Source organism: Heloderma suspectum, chromosome 2 (assembly GCF_057233095.1).
Source record: "Heloderma suspectum isolate Gila_16-S chromosome 2, 16-S_ref, whole genome shotgun sequence".
Lineage (NCBI taxonomy): Eukaryota > Metazoa > Chordata > Lepidosauria > Squamata > Helodermatidae > Heloderma > Heloderma suspectum.
Genome location: NC_139459.1, coordinates 83,268,715 through 83,293,761, shown reverse-complemented (window position 1 = coordinate 83,293,761; position 25,047 = coordinate 83,268,715). Strand labels below are relative to the sequence as shown.

At 41.6% G+C, this 25,047-nt stretch overlaps 2 long non-coding RNA genes across 2 annotated transcripts in view; both read right to left on the bottom strand.

Annotated features, from left to right (window-relative positions):
• Positions 1-16,625, bottom strand: part of LOC146352415 (uncharacterized) — a 30,301-nt gene extending 13,676 nt beyond the window's left edge. The window contains exons 1-2 of the long non-coding RNA XR_014787365.1: positions 16,523-16,625; positions 12,368-12,402 (exon numbers count right to left, since the gene is read on the bottom strand). This is a non-coding gene — a long non-coding RNA (uncharacterized LOC146352415). The remainder of the gene's footprint in view (positions 1-12,367; positions 12,403-16,522) is intronic.
• The window catches only part of LOC146352414 (uncharacterized), an 82,869-nt gene extending 58,960 nt beyond the window's left edge, over positions 1-23,909 (bottom strand). Inside the window, exons 1-2 of the long non-coding RNA XR_014787366.1 lie at positions 23,749-23,909; positions 20,468-20,560 (exon numbers count right to left, since the gene is read on the bottom strand). This is a non-coding gene — a long non-coding RNA (uncharacterized LOC146352414). The remainder of the gene's footprint in view (positions 1-20,467; positions 20,561-23,748) is intronic.
• Between the last annotated feature and the right edge of the window lie 1,138 nt (positions 23,910-25,047).

Below are 25,047 nucleotides of genomic sequence, written 5' to 3'. Positions count from 1 at the left end.
GGAGGGAATATTCATAGAATCATAGGGTTAGAAGGGACATTAGAGGTCATCTAGTCTCAATCCCTGCTCAATGCAGGATCTGCAGCATCCCTGACAGATGGAGATTCAGCTTAGGAACATAAGAAATGTTGTGCTCCACCAGACCAAAGGTCTTTCTAGTCCAGCATTCTCTTATCACAGTGGCCAACCAGATGCCTGTGGGAATCCCACAAGCAGGACATATAAGTGCAATGAGCCCACAAGTAAGGAATAACTGCTGTGTTCCTAGCAACTGGTTGTCAGATGTATACTGCCTCTGATACTGAAGGTAGTCATCATAACCATTAGCCATTGCATATCCTCCATGAATTCCTCTAATTCCCTTTTAAAGCCACCTACGTTGGTGGCCATCACTTATGGTAGCAAATTCCATAGTTTAATTATGTGCTGTGTGAAGACAGTCTTGGTTTATCTGTCCTGAATTTCCTACCATTCAGCTTCATTAGATGATTCCAGTTTCTAGCATTTTGACAGAAAGCATCCACTTTCTCCACATCATGCATCATTTTATAGACCTCTAACATGTTGCCCCCTTACTTCCCTGATTTATATCCTAAAATGCCCAGAGGGAGAAATCCTATGGCCACTAGACAGCAGCTAGACAGCCATAGGATATGCTGTTATCTGGGAACCAGCTCAGAACCCCATGAGCATATATGTGAAGTTAGATTTTTTTGCCCAAATATGCATCACTTTACACTTAGATACACTGAAACACATTTGCCATTTTATATGCCCATACCCCCAAAGTGGTGAGATCTTTTTGGATCCGTTTAAATATCTCCAATGAAGGAGAGCCCACCACTTCCCAAGGAAGTCTGTTCCACTGTCGAACTGCTTGTACTGTTAGGACATTTCTCCTAATGTTTAGCCAAAATCTGCTTGCCTGCAATTTAGTCCCGCCATCTGGAGTAACAGAATAAGTCTGCTTCATCTTCTGTATGATAGCCATTCAGATATTTGAGGATCACTATCATGTCTCACCTTAATCTTCTCTCCTCCAAGCTAAAAAACCCCCACAGCTCTTTCAACTGTTCCTCATTGGACTTCATTTCCAGATCCCTTAGCTGCCCTCCTCTGGACATGCTCCAGTTTGTCAATGTCCTTCTTAGAATGTGGAGCCCAGAAATGGACACAGTTCTCAGATTCCTCCACCTGTCAAATAGTTCACTGCCTGACAATGGTGATGTAAGGCCAAATAAAATATGGATTCTGAAAAACTTTTAAGTTATTAAGAATAACTTAAATAGTTTAATCATCATCATCATCAAACGTTCATGAAAAAGTAGAATGTCCCAATGGTATTTGGGGCAAATAAACTACCTCCATGGGAACTGGTGGCTGGCATATCCATATAAGGATCTGGAAATATAGACTTAACAATGGCACATACCAGCACCAACCGGGAAATACATACATTTATATACTCCAAATACTTCTATAAGGTTCTGTTGATAAGCATAGTACAGGGAAGAACCTCTGTGGATTTTGTGGTATAGTTTGTGGAGTTCGGGTCACAGAGGAAACAATAATCTTCATCTCCACCAACCATGGTCACATGAGCCTTTCTATTAAGTAACAGGTTTGGGGGCAGTATAAACAGTGAAATAGTATGGACTGAGCATCTTCATTCCTGTTAAAGAATATTCTTGTTTGTGTCCATCTGCATATACAAGGCAGGCATCAGACATTTATGCAGAACTGACCAACAATGAAATATTTAGGATCTCAAGAACATTTTTATAATGCAAAAACTGTTTTTTGACAGTGTGAGGGTTTGAGGCCTACAGAAACAAAGGGAAAAAAGATCAGCCTTAGAGGCCTGGAGTTTTCTGTTGGGAGGGGGTTTCCCTGAGAGAAATAGTTCCATTTCTCTGCTTTGTTTCTTCAGGTTTGAAGCAGTACTTTCGGTTTTGAGGGAGGAGGGTATACAAAGAGAGCAAGAGAGCCAGTAAGAGAAGACACAGCCAGAGCCCGAGTGAGAGCAGAGTCTGAAGAGTGAGTAGGAAGAAGCAACCTAGAAAAGTCTAAGGACAGCTAGGATAAAGGAACTTGCATTTTGCAACTTTTATTTTCTGTTAATGCTTTGTATCACTCCGCTCTATTGTGTAAATACCTTTAGTTGTGATTTGCTAGCTTTAAATTTACCAGTAAACTGTTGTGGTTAAACCCTGTGTCTGGTGTGTCAATCATCCCACATCTACAGCCCACACCCCATGCTATTGGGAAAGAGAGGATTAAAAGAAGGAAGGTGGGACTCTTAAGGAGGCAAGTGATCCTTAAGAGGTTGCTCAGGGGGTCCTGGTCATAAGTGGAAACTTGAAGAGATATGTTTCATTACTTTTAGAATTAGCATTATAACCCAAGTGCAGCATATCTGTAGCCTCTATTTCCTTCTTTCTGAGTTTAGTTTGGAGGCCAGTGTTATATCCAAAAAGCTAGTCTTATGCAGTTAAAATCTCACTCAGATGTTTAACAGATTTGCTAGGCATTTGAACTTCCTTACACTTTTTGAGGAAAAGAAAAGATAAACCAGATTTATAATGAGAATAATTTTGCCAACAGGTTGAAGGATGTTTTTGTTGCTAATGAGGAACGACAGTGCACGATGCTCCTCCTTGGCTTGTTTATGCTCTTTTTGTAGAGCAAAATAACCCCTATCCTCATATCAACTTGTCACCTGAGATTCATTCTTCCTCTATAAACATTTCCATTCTCTATGGAAAGCTATCCTGCCTTCTGGTTAAGGTTAGAGCAGATCTGATCAGATTGCTTCTTCCCCAGATGCGTATGTTAAATCAACAATCCGCTCATAATTCCAGCAGATGTTTCTGTTTCCTAAGGCAAAAATAACATTCCCATGCCTCTTATTTTCAATCTTTAAGGTCCTCCCACAAATGTCAATTTGGTATTAAGTGTTTAGGCTTTTTACTCAGTCCAGAATCATTCTCGTTCTCTTGCTCTCTTATTTTTAGTTTCTGGGAAATACTTCTATGAAGTTAAGAGCTTTCTCACTCTTTGTTTGTATAGACATTTCAGAAAGAGCCTAACTCAAGAAAGTACACAGGCACATGCCTAACATGTGCTCCAAATCTAATTAAAGCTGGTCAAAGATTAGAAAGTGCTCAAGTGTTTTGCCAAATGAGAGTCGTGGTTTCTTATTACTGCAATTTTGATTTAGCAGGAGTAGATACGACAAACTGAAGTCACCGTTCTACTTAAAACAGTAGGTCACTTTCATCTAAAAATACCAGTAAACGGCATGGCTATTTGCTGCTGAACATTTTACAGGACCTAGCTCTGTTTTTGCAATTGTATGAGGCTGATCTAGAAATGTGCATGATTGCAGTTGTCTGTATTGTTAAGATTGCCACCTTATATTGTATGTTAAGATTGCCACCTTAATTGAAAGCCTTAGAATCTACAAGCTGCGTTTCTTTCACTTAACATGTGTTCATGTCCTGCTTGTGGTGGAGAGAAGCTTTAAAAAATGGACCTTCCAGTCATCAGGCTATCTATCTTATCTATCTATCTATCTATCTATCTATCTATCTATCTATCTCATCTATCTATTTATTGCAGTTATTTATATGCTACCTTTCAAGATACAAATCCTACCATAGTGGCTGGCAAGTAGCATAAAAATAAAAAAAAAATCACAATAGACAACATTAACATTTTTTAAAAAATCATCAAGAGCCTTCCCACACAGGGCAGTTGGTGGAAGATGGTCTAACCGGGGGCGGGGGGGGAGAGGTCCAGCTGGAGGAGGTCCTGGGTCTTGTTTGTGTGTCTTTCTCACTGTCCTGGTATGTGCAACCTTCACGCCCAACTATGCTTTGTTGAAGGCCTGGTCAGTAGGGATGGGCAAATGAGCGATGTTCAAGATCACCAGACTTCTCCAAACATTGTCTCTCACTGCTCGTGCTGTACCCGATTCCCATTTCCATCTGCAATTGCTGTTCACTCTGTGTGAATCGGAAGACTGCACAAATTAAGCAGTGATTAAACAGGAGATTTGCGCAAGTCTCCTAAATTTGTGCAAATCTCTCACATTTGTGCAGATCTCCCAAATTTGCTCAATTTCCTCCGCAGACTAAAGTGGGGCTGATCCAGTTTACTGAGGAAATTTGCGCAAATTAGGAAATTTGCATGAATTAAACTGGGAATCGGAAACTAGACAAACATGTGCATGTGTTCAGCAATTTGTGAATATTTTCAGTGGACACATGTTCACACTTGCATTCAGAGCTATGAATGGGGCATGCACACATGTTTTACAAGCAAAACCAAAATTTTCATACATCCCTACTGGTCAGGCATTCTTCTCTCCACATGATTAACATTGCCTGGAGAAAGTGGGGCCATGCATACTCATCCCACTGTCATGTCCCCTGCTGTCCCTACCCCCATGCTTTCTGCATGTTGGGGGCATTTCTACAGACAAAAAGCCGGCTGGACTCATGGAGACAGTCTGCGTGTTTAGCAGGCTTTCTCCCTTCGAATGCTCCATTCAGGGTTTATCACATGGAGAGAAAGACACTCGAACTTTGCTTTCCCTCTCATTTACAACCAATTATATACTACCCCAGTCCTTGCCATCTCCCCCCGCCCCCGCAATTCTCAGTGTCCAAATTTTGTAAACAAAGTAAAACTACTCTTTATACAATCTTCTGCATTCCATGAAATTGATTAAGGCTGTAATCTTATATACACTTACCCGGGAGTAAGTCCCATTGAAATCAATGAGGCTTACTTCTGAATAGACATTTATAGGGCTGCACAGTAAAGCACTGAATTGTGTGCCATTTCTAGTAGCATAATTATTTTTCTTATATGCAGGACCCTAGGTGGCCTATCTGGCCACCACCACTTGCATTATTTTTCTATGTATGAATTAGCCAGTGGAATATAGAGAAGCAATCACCTCTGGGGTTCTTTCTACGGGTACTCCAGCTTTCTAAAATGAAGCAGGTGGCTATCAGAGTGAGGTCTTTTCAGTGGTGGCATTCCATCTTTGGAACATTCTGCCCAGGCGGGGCTTTCACCCTTTTATTCAGGTTCGAACTTGAAACATTCTTATCTCCCAAGAAATCAACCCTGAGTGCTCATTGGAAGGACAGATACTGAAGCTGAAGCTCAAATATTTTGGCCACCTAATGTGAAGAGAAAACTCTCTGGAAAAGACCCTGATGCTGGGAAAGACTGAAGGCAAAAGGAGAAGGGGACGGCAGAGGATGAGATGGCTAGATAGCATCAGCGATGCTGCAGCTGCAATGAATATGAACTTGAGCACACTCCGGGAGAGAGCGCAGGACAGAAAGGCCTGGCGTGCTATGGTCCATGGGGTCACGAAGAGTCGGACACGACTGAACGACTGAACAACAAGTCCTTTTACAAGACTTTCTCTGCTGCTTTATTGTTTGTGTGGTACTTTTAAAATTAATTATTATTTATTATACTGCTGTTATTATCTGCTGTTTTATTAACTATAGCTGTAGCTTGCTTTATTTTTAAAAAAATCCTTTAAATGTTTATTGGGATGTTGTTGCTTTTCATTCTTGTATGCCATTTTGTATACCTTTGTAGAACAGGGACTCATGACTAGGGATGTAGGGATTGTGTAAAATCTGTTCTATCTGTGTTTCAATGATTGTCAGGCACCTTTTGTTCTGTAGTCTACCCATCCATGGAATCAGATTTTTTTGTTTCCAAATTTGCACAAATGTGCATTTGCACAAATGTGCATTTGCACAAATTTGCACAAATGTGCATTTGCACAAATTTGCACATGCGAAAATGCACAAATTCCCCCCAAATGCACATTTTCATTCTTTAGGCTATGGGGAAAATCCACATTTTTGGCTGGGTTTTTAAAATTTGCATATTTTTCTACAGCAACATTTGGGAAAGTTAGAAAAATGGTCCAGAAGTCCATAGAATCCTCCCCATGTGGGGAAGCTGGTCCGCTGCACAATCCCCCAGTCGGATTCATGAAAATCTGAACTCATTTGGTTCTGTTGCAGATTTCTCTGACATCCCTACTCATGATCACTTGATAAATAAATAATATAATATGTCAATCTTATCTTAATTAATGGCTTGCGTTCTAATTTTTCTTGAGCCTGCAAAGTATGTAATTGACCGTAACTGCTAGGCATACACAGCTATATTTACAAGATTATGCCCTATTTTTAATTGCATCTGTTTTAATATTATGCCTGTAGCCACACCACCACAGCAGCTGTGAATGCTGAACTTGGATGTGAGAAACCCAGGTCCACATGACTGTATTGCTATGAAGTTAGCCTCGGGCAAGCCTCAATTTTTCAGTCTCACTTAACTCACAGGGTCATTGTGATTCTAATATGTCACTCCCAGCTACACAGAAAGGACAAGATACAAGTGTAATTAATAAATCCAAGCTGTAAAGTTAACTCAGAGACCTTTTAAACATCACATCCTGTCTGTAAATGGAAATTATTATCAATCCCCAAGCAAATATGCTTGACATATGCATTTTGTTCAGAGGACTACATCTCTATATAAAAACGTAAAGTGAAATTTGGAAGTAACAGTAGACCTTCAAGTTTAAGCTATTAGAACATGTTTTTCTTCTTACCACGTCTGTCCATAGTGGCCACAGGAACTAGGGCTGAGCACAAATAGCCTCACAAAATTCTCTACCTTATTTGAGGGTAGGAAATGACTGGGCCATTTCACCAAATATTCTCTGTGGAGCTGGATTTTGCCAACATTGGGAAAGGGGGTGGGGAAATAAAATTATATGAGCATTTCTCTGAAAATTATCTTCTGTGAAATTTCAGCTCAGTCAGTACTGAATGAAACTATATTATTATTTCGTAGTACTGGTGGATGAAGAGGCAACACTGAAGAGAGGAGGAATGGAAGGAGTAGGGGCTGAGCCCACTGCTTCCTTCAAAAAGAGTAAAATCTTATTAAATAATAGTAAAACTGGATCCAAGGTTGTGGCTGAAAATATTTTATCCTATTTGCCGATGGCAAAATTGAGAGGGGAGGCATTTCACCAAATATTCTCCAGGGGTCCCTGAAATTCTTCAGTTCGACTGGTAGCCCAAGAAAGAATATTTTCAGAAGATGTATTAGAAAAATATTTTCTGAAAATTTGCAGCAGAGCTTAAAACCAAAACCACCAGGGACTTCTTTGCACAGCCAGGCCCCGCTGATCTCAAGCCCTCCGAATATATGTAGAACCAGTCGGTTACAACCACCACATATTGAATTCAGCTTTCAAATAGCTTTAAAATTTAATGTTGATTCATACTTAGTAGGGTTGCCAGCTTTTTAAAAGAACAATAACAAAGAGTTTTGTGGCACCTTAAAGGCTAATGGATCTATTGTATCCTAAGTTTTCCTGGACCAGACTTCATTTCATCAGATATGTTTTTACTGGGTTGTATCCAATCCTGGCCGTCCACCAGCAGATTGGAAACTGTTGGTGGAACAGTTTCCCCCTCCCTCCTGCAGCCCCTCTTTCACACACACCCCAAGTCTGCTCCAGAGGGCTGGGGGATCCTCTGGAGCTGATTTAGTGAGGGGGCACACAGGGGGATGCAACCTGCAGGGGGGAGGAGAGAAGGGGGAAATCCCTTTGCATGAGTGGAGGTCTGCTCACACAATGTTGTATATAAATACTGATTTTTTCTTTTTTAAAAAAATCAACTCTGACACCTGTCTTTAACAGCCTGGCATGCAGAAATTAAGCAGCTTTTTTATTATTTTTATTTTTCCAATCATGTTATCTTCATTCTAGGAAAAACTCCCCTTAATAAATCTCTGTATGTCAGACTTCTGTAAAAGGCAAAGGAGTAGGAGCAGTTTATAAAGCTGGAAACTCTGCCAACATTTTACTGATAAGGATTTGCAAATAGCAAGGTAACTTAATCAGGATGGCAGTTGAAGTCTACCCATGTCTACTCAAAAGTAAGCCCACTGAGTTCATTGGGACTTACTCTCAAACAAGTGTGCGTAGGATTGCAGCCTGAGTGGTTTTATGGTGTGTGGGGGGGGTAAGCATTGCTCTCTCAGGTCTGGATCAACAGTTTTGTCTGGTAGAGAATTCTGGCTCCCAGCTCTTGCTGTAGGCCTGCTTTTTGGGACAAAGGTAAACATTACCCTCAGCTTTAGATCAGAGTTGCTCATGCAGACTTCTTTCATATGAACTCAAGAATGTATAATCTCTCTCACACAAAAACCTTAATTTCTTCCAACATCAAGTCAGAGGGGGAGATTCCAGTGTCTTCATAGTTAAATTGGGACTTTGATTTAAGTTGACTTTCTCTTGGGTCCGTCCCACAAAAGAGTGTACATAGTTGCAACACCCTTTCTTCCTGATTCTTTACACACACAGAAACTGACAGATAAAACCTAAAGTTCTCAGCCAGTTTCCTGTTTTGCTAGTTTGACTCTTAAGATGTTTGCATTTCAACTGAATGTTTCACTTGCTTTCCAGTCATTAATTTACTCTGAGGAAAGTTGATTCCATGACAAATAAGAGTGCTTTTTTTTTGTTTTAATTTCAGATTGAGATCAGTGTATAATCAAACCAAATAAATCAAGGATACTTCTTAGGGATGAAACTACACATTATGTGGGAGGTCCATGATTGGATACCCCCCAGTCTTTTTGTTTGCTTGGGCTGTCAATTGCTTGCAGCAAAGGCAGGTAGAGGGGTGTTATTTTCCCAATATAACTCAGCCTCCAAGCTGCTATTAGCCCTGCAGGGGGAAAGCTTTTTGTCAATGGGGCTAAAAGGAACGGCGGGGGGGGGGGATAATTTAGATCAGGTTCTTGGCACTGGGGTTAGTCACCCCCTTCTCCCGCTGCAGCTATGAGCAATTATGCAGCCATCTTCAGCTGGATTTCAGTAATAATAATAAACCAGTGTGGTGTAGAAGTTGGACTGTTGGACTGGGAGCGGGGAGATCCGGGTTCTAGTTCACTCAGCCATAGAAGCTCACTGGGTGACTTTGGGCCAGTCACTGACTCTCAGCCCAACCTACCTCACAGGGTTGTTGTTGTGAGGAGAAAATGGAGGGTGGATTGCTCCCTGCTGCCTCTGCTGAGCAACCCGCCTCCCTCTGACAGTGCCTAGCAGACAGAGTCACAGTTCGGTGACTTTCGGTGGTGGTGGCAGGATGGGAGCTCTCAGTTCTCATCCTGCCACCGCTACTGAGCAACCCCACCTCCCTCTGCTGGTTCCCAGCAGAGAGTGTCACAGTTGCTCTCGGTGAGCTGAAGTGGCTCATGGGGGGAGCTGGTGGCTGCTCACCAGGCTCCTGCGAACCACCAGCCGGCTCGTGTCCCAGTGAGAGCAGGGGCAGGCTGCTGGCGGGGGTCTGGGGCATGGGGTGCGGGTTGGGCTCAGGTGGATTCGCTCATCCCTAACTATCGCTACAGGATTGTGCCCTAAAATATCCAAGGATTCCTCTTTTGTAAAATGCCCAATACTTTTCAAAATTAAGTAATCACAGGCAAGTGCTACTTAATCCAATGGAACTTCCTATGCCTCGGTTTGTGCTGTAAGGATGTAATGAAGATGCAGTAGCCCTATCCATTTTTCAGAATGACACAGACACCATTCATTTTCAGATCACTGTCATCCATCTACCACAAAGCCTAGATCAGTGCATTTGAGAGTTTCATGGGAATACTTGACATGTCCTCTTTAAACCCTTCTAGTTCATCCCCCTTAAGCCAGGGGTAATGGATACTGAAGACTCAAAGCCTTGTTTCTCTGCACCATGATTTCATAAGAAAAAAATAAGTGAGATTGTTTGAGAAGAGAACTGTTTATAAAAGAGTAAAACAGGCTTGCCATCTATACAGATGGCTTTTTTCATTCAGAGCAAATATATTATGCTTGGCTTCAAATATTGTAAGAGTAGCCTGCCTTGGACAAACAATGCCTCAAAGCTTTGGCCAAGTGGTACACTGTCCAGCACCAGCAAAATATCAAATAGACATGTTTGTAGATAGTTCTTGTTCAACACCTTGGGTGACAAGGTCACAGGATAACTTAGGACTGGAGAGGTGCATAACTATGAGTCAGGTCTGGTGTAGGATGAGACAAGCTGCCCATGCCCCCAAAGGAGGAATCTTTAATCACAGCAGAGATCAAGAAAGACTTTGAAATGTCACGTATAGAGACTGTCTTATCATCCTAAGACCATCCATACAACTGGCTTCTCAGTGAGGTTCTACTCATGAGCCTTCTGCAGTTGTACATCGTTCTGCAGACAATCCTATGGGGTCCAAGAAGCACCTGAATTGGCATGTGGTGCACAGGCCCAAGTAGGGACTCAGGACAATTCCGGTCATGAAGTCATGAGAAAGCTGAGATAGTTCATTAATCTATATCCATAATTAAACATTCACCAAGCTCTTCATAACACCAACAGCATCCACGGATGGCCTTTGCAAGACAAATCAGCACATGGCAATCAATTTCTGCATTTTTCTGGTACCTGACTGATAAACAGGCTTTGATTGGGTTCTGCCTTTTTAACAGGAGAATTAACGGAGCCGCCTTGCTATTGAATTGCTATGGCTTCACTAACTGTACTGAAGGCCAAACAAATCTTGAGAGTAATGAAAAGAACTAGGTTAGTCTTTAGACATGTCAAGGGTGGGGGTATTTATTACTTAAGGCAGTCTGACTCCTGTAGCACATCATATTGCAGGACTGCTCATGATCTGAGACATCCCATTACTACTACTACTACTGCTGCCACTACGTCCTCTTCCCCCTCTTCATCTTCCCATTGCTGGATTTCTTGGGGTGGGTTCACACACCAATGATCATCATTTGATTACTGCAACATGAAAGTGATGAATTGCACATGTGCAAAAACAAAACACCCCCCCCCAACTTTCCTAACATGTTAACACCTAAGCACAATTCTTTTGAGTGGAGAGCATACACACATTCAGCTGTGAGCTGAGAGATAAGCTACCAAATGAGACACATGCATATGGGAATCAACAGCAATCTAAATTACATAGCAACACTCCTAAATGGCCATGCAATGGCAGAGCTCAAATATACACTGGCATATGGGACCTACATGAAAAACACCATTGCATCACTGGTGCAATGGGATAAATTGGGAGGAGTTGGGGTGTGGTCCAGATCCTATGCTCATTCAGGAGTTGGCCTTGTCCCTTATAATAGTATAACATAAGTAATTAGGGTGCAAAACCCAATGCAGCACTTACGCCTCTGCTAAGTCTCTCCTACCCTGCTGATTGCATTGGGCAAGTGGTCCCCACCACTTCTGGGACAACCCAAAACGAGCAGAAACGCTTGTTTCTGGAAGGAGGTAGGTTGGCAAAGCTCGCATAGGGAAGCCCCACCAACCTGCCTCCTTTCAGAAATGTGTGTTTCTGCTCATTTTGGGGTTTCCTCTAGGAAGTACTAAATCTCCCTTATGTCAGTGGTGGTGGGTCCCTCTTGCACAATGTAATTGGCAGAACCCACCGCTTGCAGAAGGAAATCAGTGGGGAGGAAAAGAATCAACAATGAATTCTGCCCAGGGTTTTACATGTTTGCTGCTGCTAGGAGATTGTATCCAAAGAACAAGACATCTCAAAATCTTCCGGCGTCTATGAAAGATTGGTATGATAAAGTGAGGGACCTAGCAGGAATGGCTGAATGAACTCAATAAATCAGAACAAAAGAAAATAGACAGAAATGGGATACCTTTAAGGAAAAGTGGAAACCTTCTGTTGATTATTGTTAAAAGAATATGACCTATCCCAATGTGAAACATGATTTTTCTCTGCATTGTTGCTGAAATGTATATATATTATATATATATATAGTGTAATGTTTTCCCCCTCATTTCATTCAAGTTGATTCTTATCTTCTTATATTCAGGTTAATTCTTATATGCAAATTCATTCTGAGAATATTGGAAGAAGATTGTTTTTTCTGTATATTGAATAATATCATGACTTTGCATTATGTGCTTATTTTTAATGACAATAAAAGTAATAATAATAATAATAATAATAATAGCATAACAAGCAAAATAAATTGCATGTTAACATATTCCTACTGGAGTCAAAGGAGAGTTCTAGATGACTCTATAACACATAGTCACAATTGGGGATAAGATTCCAACTAAGTCAGGGGTCAATTACTGCACACTGTCAGTGGGGGTAACCCCTGCCAGGGGATACAGAACACAGCAGAAAAGTACAGCATACATCACCCTGCACATCCCTTCTGCCTAGAGAACTGGAAAGACACAGAAGTGAAAAAACGTGGTGATGGGGCACTTACTTCTCACAAAGGGAGCACTATGCATAACCAGCCATCTGTCAGGGAGAATAAAGAAAAATGTTTCCAGCTGAAGGAAAGTAAATTATTTTTCTAGCTTGCTAGTCCCCCCACCCCACAACACCACAAATGGATTATCTATAATAGCACCCTATACTATACTGTTTTGGACTACTATAAAAGCTAGCTGTCAAGCTTTCTTTGGAAAAGAAATACATATTGGCTGTCCTGAAAGTTGTTCAAGTGCTAAGGCACACACCTTGTGCAGCTCTCACTTTTAGGGTACAATCCTATCCATGTTTAGAGAGAAAGAAGTCCTACAACTCCCAGTATTCCCCAGCCAGCATTGTAGGACCTTTTCTGTCTAAACATGCATAGAATTCTGCCCTGAGATGCTTTGTTTTCTACAAAAACTGGTGTGGTTTCTCAGTTTATTTCAACATTTTTCTTAAGTCATCTGAAATACTATAGAGGAAGTTATCCAAAAATTCACTGTATGTAAGAAACCTTAAACTGGGGATAGGTAACCTTTTGGGGCTGTACAGTTTTATGGGGAGAATGATCAATAGGGCAGATTTTAGAACATATTGCTTCTAAGGTTTATAATCTAAACATAATTGTCCCAAAATCACACATTTATGCCCTCAGATTGGTATTCCAATCATAAGTCTCCAAATCATAAGCTGCAAAACAATTTCTAATGTAATGTTTTCATTAGAATGATAGAGGGGGAGAGAGAGAGAGAGAATCTTCTAATTTTATGGAATACATTTGTAAGGATACCTATTGAAATGGTAAAAGATGTCAAATTACTGTAGAATCACAGACCTATATAACTCCATCTGAAGTCCTCCAACTCTTCATAGTATAAAGACATTTTTCTGAGAAAATTTCAGAGATGTTTCTTTTTCTCACCACCACCTCCTACAAAAAGGAGGTCACATCATAAAATTTGTCTACCGTATGTGTGTGTGTGTGTGTGTGTGTGGCAGCTGTTTTTCCCACACTCCCATGATGCCCAGGAACAATGCTAAGTCCCGGGCATTGTGGAGGATGCAAAATGGTGGCCAGGCTGCCCACCCAATTGCTGATGGTGCTACTGAATAACTTCAAGAAAAAAGAAGTTGTGCTCCTTCCACTCCTGCTGGTGAGCCTCACCTTGGAGAAATTCGGTAAAATGGATCTCACAATTTCTCTACCCACTAGAATTTCAAGGGGCCATCTGAACACTGCTTTAAATGTATCACTTTTTTATTTTTAGCACAATTAATGTGTGCATATCAGCTGCTTGGAAAAGTCTCATGGAATCACTTGGGCTGGACTGGATAGAAGTAGTTCCAGTTGCACTGCACTCTTAGGGCAGCATCCTATTCAGCACTAGCAATAACATAAATTACATCGTGCCAGCATAAGTTACCTCTGTTGTGATGCCAACAGCATCTGCTGGTGCAACAGGTTTTCTGGGACAACCCATCATTCTAGCTAATGTTATTGGTGTTGTGCTAAAGGTAGCTTACACTAGCACAACATAATTTACTTTTGTGCTAGTGCCACATAGGATACTGCCCTTATAATACAAAATTTAAAACTAATATCCATAAAACAACTGACCAATCATGACACTTGGGAAATGGTTATTTGTACAAGGGTTGCCAAGTGCAGGCCTTGAGAGGCCTTCTCTGCCTTTGAGTGTTTTATACATGGGTCATGAGGGTTGGAATTAAGCCATTCTCTGCACAGCTGTTCTAGTTCAGAGTGAGCTCTGTGTCAGGGCAGGTACAGAAGCTCCTGTGAATTGAATAGAGTTTTGAATAGCCCAATGGGGGCTATTTTTGAATAGCTCAACCCCTTCTGCTTTCACTCTCATAGCACCTGTTTTTCATCCAGAAAATCATAGAATAGTAGGGCTGAAAGGGGCCTACAAGACCATCGAGTCCAACCCCCTGCTCAATGCAGGAATCCAAGTCAGAGCATCCCCAACAGATGGCTGTCCAGTCTCATCTTGAATGCCTCCAGCATGGGAGAGCCCACCACCTCCCTAGGTAATTGGTTCCATTGTCGTATTGCTCTAACAGGAAGTTTTTCCTGATGTTCAGCCGGAATATGGCTTCCTGTAACTTGAGCCCATGTTCTCAGGCAATGCCTTGTTGTAGTTTAATTTGCATATCATTAGGTTTCTGGTACTCAGTTTTGACAAGACAGGAGACACACCAATTTTAATACTGTATATAAAGAAATCTATTTGGTCTATCATCATATTCAAATCATCTTCAAATCAGCATGAAATTCATAAACATCCTTTGCAGAACAAGTCCAGTTGTGGAATACAACCACCAAGAATGTGGTTTCTTCCTGGGGTTAAGCAGATTGTACTGGCCTCACATAGTAACCATATGTGATGGGTTCTGAATAGTGAATAAATTCCATCACAATTCTTTCATATTAAAAGATTATCTAGGTGATCTGAGCTTTCACAAATAGTTTCACAATAGTGCTTTGGAGTTTATTGATTGTGAGAACAACATAATGGTGGGAGACTATTTTATGAGCTCGTCTTTAAGGAAAGTGCCACATGATGAGTGTAGCAATGCTATTGGGGTGGGGGGGAGGGGTAATTGACTAAACTGGTAGACAAGGCTGAACCAGGTGAAAGATTATTAGGGACATGGGATAAACTGAACTTTGGATGCATGCACATCACTGTCCTTAGCTCAAAGGGACTGATTCTTTGTGTGCACAATATTTTGTGTGATGTTCCAAGTGGGCGATGACAAAATACTCATGGGTGCTCAAACGTTCGTCTCCACTTCCTACCCCTATTCCTCCCCCCACCCCACCCCACCTCCCCAGCAAGGCCCACCAACCTTAGCTGGGGCAGGAGAAGGGGGAGGCAGCAGCAAAGGTAACATCAAGCACTCCAGCTTTTCAGCAGATCATCCTTTCCTGCCAAGAAGGGACTAGAACTAAGTCCCAGCATCCTGGCAACATGATTATATTGACATGGTAAGCAGAAATTGATGCAAAAAGTATTACATTACCACCAGAGTTGCTGGGACTTGATGGTTCCCTCCTTGTTGAAAAGGTACACTCCACCAAGAATGTGGAGCACTCACCTTTTTCGGCCCCAGGGAGGTTGAGGAGGGGTCCTTTGGGGGCAAGGGAAGACTTGACATGCAGGTTGAGCATACCTACTTGTAAATAATCAGGCAGAGACACTTGCTTTTACAAGCACCCCTATTAAATTAATTTCTAAACTAAACTTTGTAGGCTAGGTTCTTACTGATGTCATAAACCTGTGTCTGGGTTATAATATTTCAGAATACAGGTGGGGGCTCGCATGACTGAATACTCCTCCATACAAAAACATTCTCTGCATATGGAAAACTAACATCAAAGAGGAGGCTAGATTGCAATGCTCCCTCTGACAGTTCATTTTCTGTGTGAATTCGGAAGACTAAGCTATAACCCTTTCCCCTAACATTTAAATGTCAATGTGTGGGGAAATTCTGTCATTCAAACATGTGGGGGCCCTGCCGTTTGCAGCAGTACAGCCTAGGCACAGGCTTACCATGTCACTAAGCATTAGGCCAGCCTCAGTAGCTGGGCTGCATCAGAGGGGCTTGCTCTCTCGACAAGGGATCCCTGACCTGCACTGCAAGCGTTTGTGATGAGAGGCTTCTCTTTCCTTGGCGGGAGCACAGGGCAAGAGAGATCTACTGTTATCCCTTTGTTTCACAGCTGTGCCTCAGTTTTCCTTGCCAGAAAGAACATGGGACTCACTTCCCCAGCTCTTCTTTCTTCTCCCAGGTAGTGGCTGCTCTTTTCTGCAATTGGGAGGCCACAAGGCAGGGAAAGCAGCTATTGCCAGAAGGGAAAAAACAAAAAGGGAAGCAGCTGGAGCAGCGATTCCCTTGTTCTTTCTTACCATGAAAGGTAGACACTGCCGCGAGTTAACAGCAGTGGGTTTCTCTTTGTTGGCTCAGTGGGTCATGCCTGGTTCTATGGCAAAACATTTCTCTCTCTGGTTATCGGCACCTGCCAGTCAGTTCTGCTTTCATGTTAATCTCTCTCTCATTCTCTCCCCCCCCCCCGCCCCAGACCTGCCATACAACATTGCTCTTGTGTCTATTGTTCTTTCTGATTTACCCTTAGGCATACCTCTCATTCAAGAAGAGTCACGCTTTTTCCCCCTGAGCCTCACTAACCCTGAAGGCTTCATTTTAACCCCAGCAGCTTCTCAGCTCCATTGCTTATGTGTCATGATTTAATGAGATCTTTGCCCATCCAAAAAGATTCCTAACTTCGAGGCCTATTTGCGAAAGAAGGCTTGGTTGGTATTTGTTACTGTAGCTGATTTGTGAAATTCTCAATATGACCTAATAGTGGATTACAACGAACAAACAAAATTATGCATCAATGTTACTATAGTTATACTGACCCCTAGGGGCTTATCTACTCAGTGTGTCTCTCCTTTATTTCTAGACAGCCAGCGTCCTGCTCAATCCAGATAAATGAGTTTTGCGTTTTCCTCTCTTGCATTCTCTCATTAAAAACACAGTATAAAAGACATTAAAATACTGGTGTGTGGGTGGGGGTGGTGAAAACTGATGCATGCTCCTCCCATTAAGCAATCTTGTGCTTTTTGTAAGAGAGCAAAATTTCTGTTATGGGTTCTGTCAGGAGGTCTCTCAGCAGCAAGGCTTCCCTTTGTTATCCCTGAGAGGAAATTCTCTGTGTGTTCCATTGGAAGCGTATGTGCATGTGCAGAGTGTTTTCTTTCATAGGATGAGGAAAATTGTGCATGAAGTGGTCCTGGGTGGTGATGGTGGTGGAGGAGGATATATTGGATTGATTCCAGAACCAGGAACTTACTTTTGGTGAATGTGTGGTGTCATAGAATTCAAATCATGTTTAGAAATAGAAGAAGCTGTTTTATACCAGGTCAGACTAACCATCTGCTCAGTATTGTCTTCTCCAGCTTTCTCAAGCCTGGTGGCCATGCTGGCTCCAGACGATGGAATTTGTAGTCCAACGCATCTGTAGACCATCAGGTTAGGAAAGACTAGTCTACTTGACTGGCATTAACTTTCCATGGTCTTTTGCATCACTGGCTACTTGAGCCTTCTAACTGGAGATGTCAGGGATTGAACATTCTGTGTGCAAGGCATGTGTTTCTGTTCCTTAAAGTTAGTGGACAGCACAGCCCCCAAATCTGTTCCATGGGTCTTTCACAGTAACTGTCCCAACCTGCAATTTCTCTTCACAGATACCTACATTACATCATCCTTAGCTGAGCGGGGGAAGGTTTGCTCCCCTTCTCTGCTGGTTCTACATATTCAGAACAACCCCCGCCCCCAATAGTCCTTTATCTAGAAGCAATTGGCTAACTATTTAGTTCTCATGGCAATATATTGCCTGTATTTGCCTAACACAGGGATGTGCCGTGCCAGACCTGTTCAGCTGTTTTGCCCAATTTTAAGTAGCCTTTTGCCTGTTAACCATCTTATGTTGGTTATAGCACAATCCTACAACAGTATGTTGCAACATAGTGGGGAGAAATAGGGAAAGCCACATTTAAAGGCAAAAAAGTGGATTGTTTTTCTTAAATTTACTGCTCTCTGGAGTTTGCCAAGTTTTTAGCTTGCTTTTACAAGTTAACTAGAGCCAGTTTACAAAAGCCTTTCCCTGACTGCTTTCCCTCACATGACTGCATAGAGAAAAGTATTGTGCGAACTTGTAGTATGCAGACAAATTTGGACACCAGTTTCTTTTTTTTGCCTTACAACATTCCTGAAAATATAAACAACTCCATGACATGGAGAAATCTGACAGTTATAGATTCTCCCACCACTCCACATCAAGAAAAGCTTCACTTGCTGATAGGGATGTATACGAAATTAGTTTCAGTTCATTTTTATTTATTTATTTATTTATTATTTATTTATTTATTTCATTTCTATACCACCCACTAGCCGAAGCTCTCTCTCTTTTTTACCTGAATTTACCAAGTTTGCACCTCCAAAACTGAACATGGACCTGAAAGTTATATTTGGTCAAAGTTAGTACATTTCTGAGTTTGTGATGTGATTCATGGAACAACAACAACAAATATCTTTGAAAAATTCATACCTTTGAAAAATATGCATGAAAGAATGCGTACTTTTGAAAGATGTGCACAAATATGCTTTAGTCAATGGGAGAAAATGCGTACATTTCAAAAATGTGTATAATTGATTTATACATTTGGGAAAATGTGCATAAAAAGATGCATAAATTTTCATTTCAAAAGAAAAAGAAGAAGAAGCTTGCAATCTAATATAGACACAATTCAGACCAAGCTTTGAGATAGAATGTGGAGAACTCAGATGAGTTTGGGTTTTGCTGACTTGCTGAAATTCAGCATCCTTACTTGCTGAATTTCTGCCATAGTACTATGCTGCTGTTAAAAACAGAATGGCTGTTTTTTTAAAAAGGTGTCAACCATATTTATATATATTTGTTATTGCTGTCACTCAAAAGACAACAACTTTTTGTTTTCTTTCTTTCTTTTGGGGGTGCATAGGAAGAGAGCTGATTGTCATCAGAGTCTGGTAATTCAGTCACAGTGGAAAAAGTAGCCCTAATCTATATGTCACTAGTGCCCCACCTGCGCAAAACAGAGTCTATATAATTCAGCCACAATCTATTTACACCAGAGTATGAGAGCCACATACCCCATTGGCAAAACATATGCCATCTAATTTAGGAAAGTTATCCTAGGATCATGTGGTTAGTTCAGCCACCCCTATTCCTGCTTCTATGGCTACAATAGAATTGCCAGATAATCAGGAAATCCTTAGGTGGGGAATGGGAAATCCTATCGTTCTAAATTAATTTAGCAGGGAATTCCACTCTGGAAAATCACTGTCAATTGTAAATAAAGAAGTCAACATAGCAGATTGAAACTGACAAGGTATTGTTGAGCTGCATCCAGAGCTTCTTTCTTTTTGTTCCTCCGTTTAAACTTTGTTCCTTATTTTCTCCAAGTAGTTTTCTTTTTGTAGTTCAATAGTACAATTGTAGTATGTCAGCTTGCTTTTTTATTTTTCAAATGCCCCATTTTTCAAATGCCCAAATCCAACATAAATAAAGTTGCTGATCTTCAGTTTTCAGTACTATAAATTATTCCAAAGCAAATATCCATAGAAAACAAATGATTTTGCCCTATACTTGTGGCTCTCCAGAAGTTGTTGGACTACAATCTCCATCATCCATCACAATTGACCATTCTGGCTAGCGCTGATGGGAGCTTCAGTCCAACAACATCTGGAGGATCCACCCCTGTCCGACACAAAAAACAATCACTGCTACTGTTTATTCATATGACTCCTTGTCACTTAGCGCAGACACTTGGTACCCATGCTTCCCTCAAATACACCGCAATAGATAATCAATAATGCAATTAATATCAATGGAACATATCAGCATGCATCAGGTGTCAAGGTGATTAGTATTCAACAATTGGCTCCTCAGTTAAAAAAGCCACTTAAAACTGGACTGCCTGCAACTGAAAAGCTATCAAATAAATGGTTCAAAGTATTATTTAGACCCACTTTTTATCATTGATCTAAGGACTATTTTTAAGAATCAGTAAGTGTACTGCTAATGTGAGTCCTCTGAGCACTTACAGATTCAGTTGTTCCTTTAATTATGGCAAATCTATAAACTTGAGTTTCGCTAAGCCCAGAGGGCTACAAAAACAAATGAGGAATTTGTTTTATGCAGATATATATATATATATATACACACACACACACATACAGTTTGATTATGATAATAAATCAGGGCTATAATTCTAAAAAACAACTGACTGACATCAGGGTAAATCCAATTACTTTAGTGACAGTGTAGAATAAGGAACTTGAGTTGTAGCCATTGTGTCACAACATCCTGGGCAAAGTGAAACATAACAAACACAGAGATGTCCAGTTCAACGTTCTCTGAAAGAGGCTGGCTTTAGCCATGGCACCTCTAGGCTACACAGCACAGCAGAATATTCTTCTGTGCCTCTGATGCTTGGTATATCCAACAGTACCAATGCAAAAAAAAAGTGTCATCAATTACCTTGAAGTGATGATGTTGGGGCAACCATCTCAGCAGCTTCTAGTTGGAATCACATAAATCCAGGTGAATTTACACATACGTGTTTCTTCTCACCTGATGACGGCAAGTGATGAATTGCACGTGTGAAATGATATAACTGTCACAGATCAAACAATGCAGAGCAGGATTTTATATCGTCTGACATAACATCAAACACAACACTTTTCAAAGATGCATGTCTTTAGCTACTGCAAGTTGTTATGTTTAAAGATATTAAGTGATGAGGCATTCACCCCATGATGGTAACGGTGCAATCCTATACATGGCTACTCAGAAGTAACTTCCAGTGAGTTCAGTGGGGCTTACTCCCAGGTAAGTGAATATAGCAGTGCAGCCTAAGGAGTATTAAAAAGGTGAAGATTCTCTCTCTCTCTCTCTCTCTCTCTCTGTCTCTCTCTGTCTCTCTCTCTGGTGTTACTGAAATACAGCAATAAAACAAAGTAACTGGACAGAGCCCTTGATTGTGCCACAATAATAAATGACTATGATACATTAAATCACACATTTATCATGGTGTGGTGCTTCACTGATTTGATAATCTCTTCCTTCACCCAAACTCTTAGAAATAATTACACAGAAGAACATACCAAAATCTAGATACTGAAACATTGAACAGCTATTCCTTTTGATAATACTAAAAGACTGGAAAAAGTAACAAGGGAAGATTGGAATTTTCTAGAAGGTGGAGGCCCAGCAAATTAGCAGAGATACTCCAAGGTTCTAAATTGGTCAGTGGGAATGTAATTATGGTAAAACTAGCGATGTGTGAATCCCCCAACATTACCTTCGGGGTGGGTGGGTGGGTGGGTGGGTCCTCTGGTGCAGGGAAATCCAGCCCTCTTGGGTCTCAGCGGATTTCTCCAGAGCCCCTGGCCCTTCCTCCATATATTGGTAGGTTTTTCTCTCTGTAAACAAGGCAAGATACTACAATTGCAGCCCCAATTAATGTATCTTGGGAAAATTATGGCCATAATTAGCATACTTTACACCATTTGCAGCTGTAAATTTCTTAGTTATACATAAACTGGGGCAGCAATTTAGACATAACTAAGCAATTTACAGCCACAAATGGCATAAAACATCTTGCCCTGTTTACAGAGAGAGAGAAAACCCGCTGAAATCTGGAGGATGCACTGGCTGGGAAAGCTGGTCTACTGCGGACTCCACAGGTCAGACTTCTCAGGCTGGTGGATTTTGTCAGCATTCCTAGAACCCAGTATCAACCAGACGAACCCAGACATTCTGCTGTCTGAGGCAAAGGACAAGATGGCATCCCCTTCCCTTCCATATTCAAAAGCTGACCCAGACTACCAATTCAACACCAGCAGTGGGACAGTGTCCTCCACCACACTTGAGGGCAGCAGGCTAGCTTAGGTACATAGACAGACAGACAGTGGTGTGATGGAGCCAAGGGTTGTATTAGGAATGGTGCAGGTGCCTGACTGGGTCTGGAAGTCTGTCAGGCTCCCCACCACCACCACATTCCTGGACCATGCACACCAAGCCTCTGGCCTTGCTCACACCCACTCGCACCCTCCTGCATTCACCCAGACCCATCTGTGAGTGCCCACCATTTCCCTGAGTTGTGTTTACAAAAAAAAGGAGGTCTTTAAAATGTGCATATTTAAATACGCACAAAGCAGGGCTGCGAAATGCTGATCTATGCAATATTAGAGGCATAAATGGCCCATTTACGCCTCTAATATTGCGCATATCAACCTTTCCCAGCCCAAATGTGCAAATATTTCAATATGTGCATTTTTAAAGACCTCCCTTTTTTCATAAAAACAAGCTTGGGAAAATGGCGGGTACTCACAGATGGGAACCAGGGTGAGTGTGGGCAGCTTGGCAAACTTGTGGGGGCTCGAGTGCAGGTCTGGGCGAGTCTCGAGCTGGGGCAGTGCTTCAGCAGGCACCTGCCAAAACCAGGTAGGGGTGGGTCCATCCATCCCTAGTTTGCATGGATTCAGCGCTGGCACTTCTTCATTAGAAGGGACACTGATATCATCTGCCACCCCCCCTCAGATTTCCCTGTTCCCTCTGAGTTTAGCTGCAATCCTCACAGTAGCTGGAGGAAATTTTGCTGCAACAATAAATAATCATTTGTTGTAATGTAAAGTATTTTGGGGGTGGCTTGGTCTTGAATAGGCTTAAGACCCATTAGCTTTACAAAAGACCTGCTTCTGGTGGAGATGAAATCCCCTTGAACTGGTTTGTTGCTATGGATCAACACAGTTGCCTGTAATTCAGGACTCCCCTTGGGAACCTGGCTATGGGGACTGTCATGATGAGTGGCTGCACTTCTAAATTTACTGTTTCAGATAGATAGATAGGTAGGTAGGTAGGTAGATAGATAGATAGATAGATAGATAGATAGATAGATAGCAGGCCACGCTCACACACAGGTCTGTGCTCTGAATGCCTTGCTACAGCTCCCTGCCTCCCAGCATCTATTACCTGATGCAGCTGCTGGGAGGCAGGGCTGGCCCTGGGCATCAATTTATATGGGATGTATGGCAATAAACCATTGTAGAGTGCTAGAAAAGGAAGACTGAGAAATCTTTTTTATAGAGCTGGGAGCCCATTCACACTTTGAAGTCTTTTCATATGAAGATTTAAGCCTGGGTTTTTACTTCTATTGCTGTGTATCCTAAGGTGAATGAGGAAAGAGTTTCACACTATGACTGATCATATTCTAAATGAGAAAAAAGAGAAGTATCCTCAACAGAGTCCTTAAGAGGAAGCACAAATGCCTCACAACTTGGTATAGAAATATTTTTCTTTTTCTATTTCTATTATTTCTTCTTGCATTACCTGTTAAGTGTAAACATGAGTTGAATTTCACTGATAGCACTAAACATCTCTTGTTGCTAGGCACAATTTAAAACTAGAGTTCAGAGCTGCCTTGGTTCAAATTACAGTTAGTAATTTGCAGCCTGCACTTAATGTGATGAAAGGCACACTCTGAGTCTCTTTCCTTGGGGCCATAAAGCAGTCTGAGGTGACAATACGCAGCATCTGCTGTGTTACTCAGCCACACTGTAAAAAACATAATTCCAATCTGGCATAACACCAAAAACATGAAGAAATGCTATAAACATCACCAACCAAATCCCTTCTTCGCACCCCACATGCATTTCATGTCATGCACTTATGTCATGCTGTCTAGTATATAGATATGAGAGCTACATATTTACAAAGCACTCCCTCTCAAAGTATTCTGTAGATTACAACAGCAATACCTCCGCTTTAAATGGCCCACTTCAGAAGCTTAGCTCAATGCTGCCCCTTTCCCTCCGCCTAATGTCACTAGGAATGGAAGGTGTTCAGCATCTCCCAAGGAGCATCCAGCAGCTGGCAAGATCAGACCTGCAGTTACAGCTCCGAGCGACCATTTAAGTCTGAGCTGGGAGCATGCCTAGGGCATCAAGTTAAAAGGCCGAATGTAATGTGAAGCGTCACTGAAGCTTCACTACCCACACCTGGTCAGGATGTTTGTTCTATCTATAATCTAACCTTTGTAAGGAGAATGACCCTCCACCTTATGTCGTCATGTTGCTTCAGTACTTACTCATTCTGTATACAGTATCCATTTGCTATGGGAAAGGAGGGGAAACACATTGAAAGCTTATTACTGGGTATGCCCATCACTCTTTCCACCCTACACCCACTGCTGCTGTGAAAGCCTTGACCAGTCAGGTCAACTGGAGGAGCTGATGGCAACTTACTTCCTTGCATGCTGCTTTGAATGTCATTTTTGGATAGAAGATGGGGGTAAGAATGCCTGAACTAAATAAGCAGGTGCAAGATCCTTTGCCCCATCTAACACATCCATGTCAGCAGCTACAGCCCCTCTTTGGCTCTTTTATTTTATCATGAACTGGGCTATCAATTATCTGACAATAGTTGCCTGCGTAGATTCAAATGAACAAGATAGCCCATGTTTCTGGTCTCCTGTGATTTGGTTGCTGATTGCCTTTCACAAGCTCGCTAAGTGGCATTACCAATCCTATCACATGAGGCTCATTATCGCTCTCATCTTTCCCCTGGGATATGACAGAGAATGGATTCCCTTTTCTAAACTGAAATCCATTGTTGTTGTAAGCTGCTAAACTGTCCTGGGGTACACAAGGGCTGGCTGAGTTTCTATACAGCTGGCCAGTAGTCCCATATCTATTGGTCAGAACATTTTTAGACTTCAGGGAATTATTCTCTATGGTAATGAAACTGCAGGGTTTATATTTGCGTCATCCCTGTAGCAACAGGCCTAGGGATGCAATCGTAAACACACTTTCTAGGAAAGAAGCTCCACTGAATTCAATGCAACTTCTATGTAAATGTTATAGGCTTAGGCGGCAGGTTATTGTGGATTGGGGAATATTTTACTGAAAGGCAGGTTAGTTAGTTTTTTTCTAAGTAAAGGGTGCAATCCTGTGCATGCTTAGAGATTAAAAAAATGGTTGGCTGGAGAGATGCTGGGTGTGGTAGGACTTTTCTCTCTTGAAACATGCATAGGGTTACGCCCGAAAGACATCTCCATG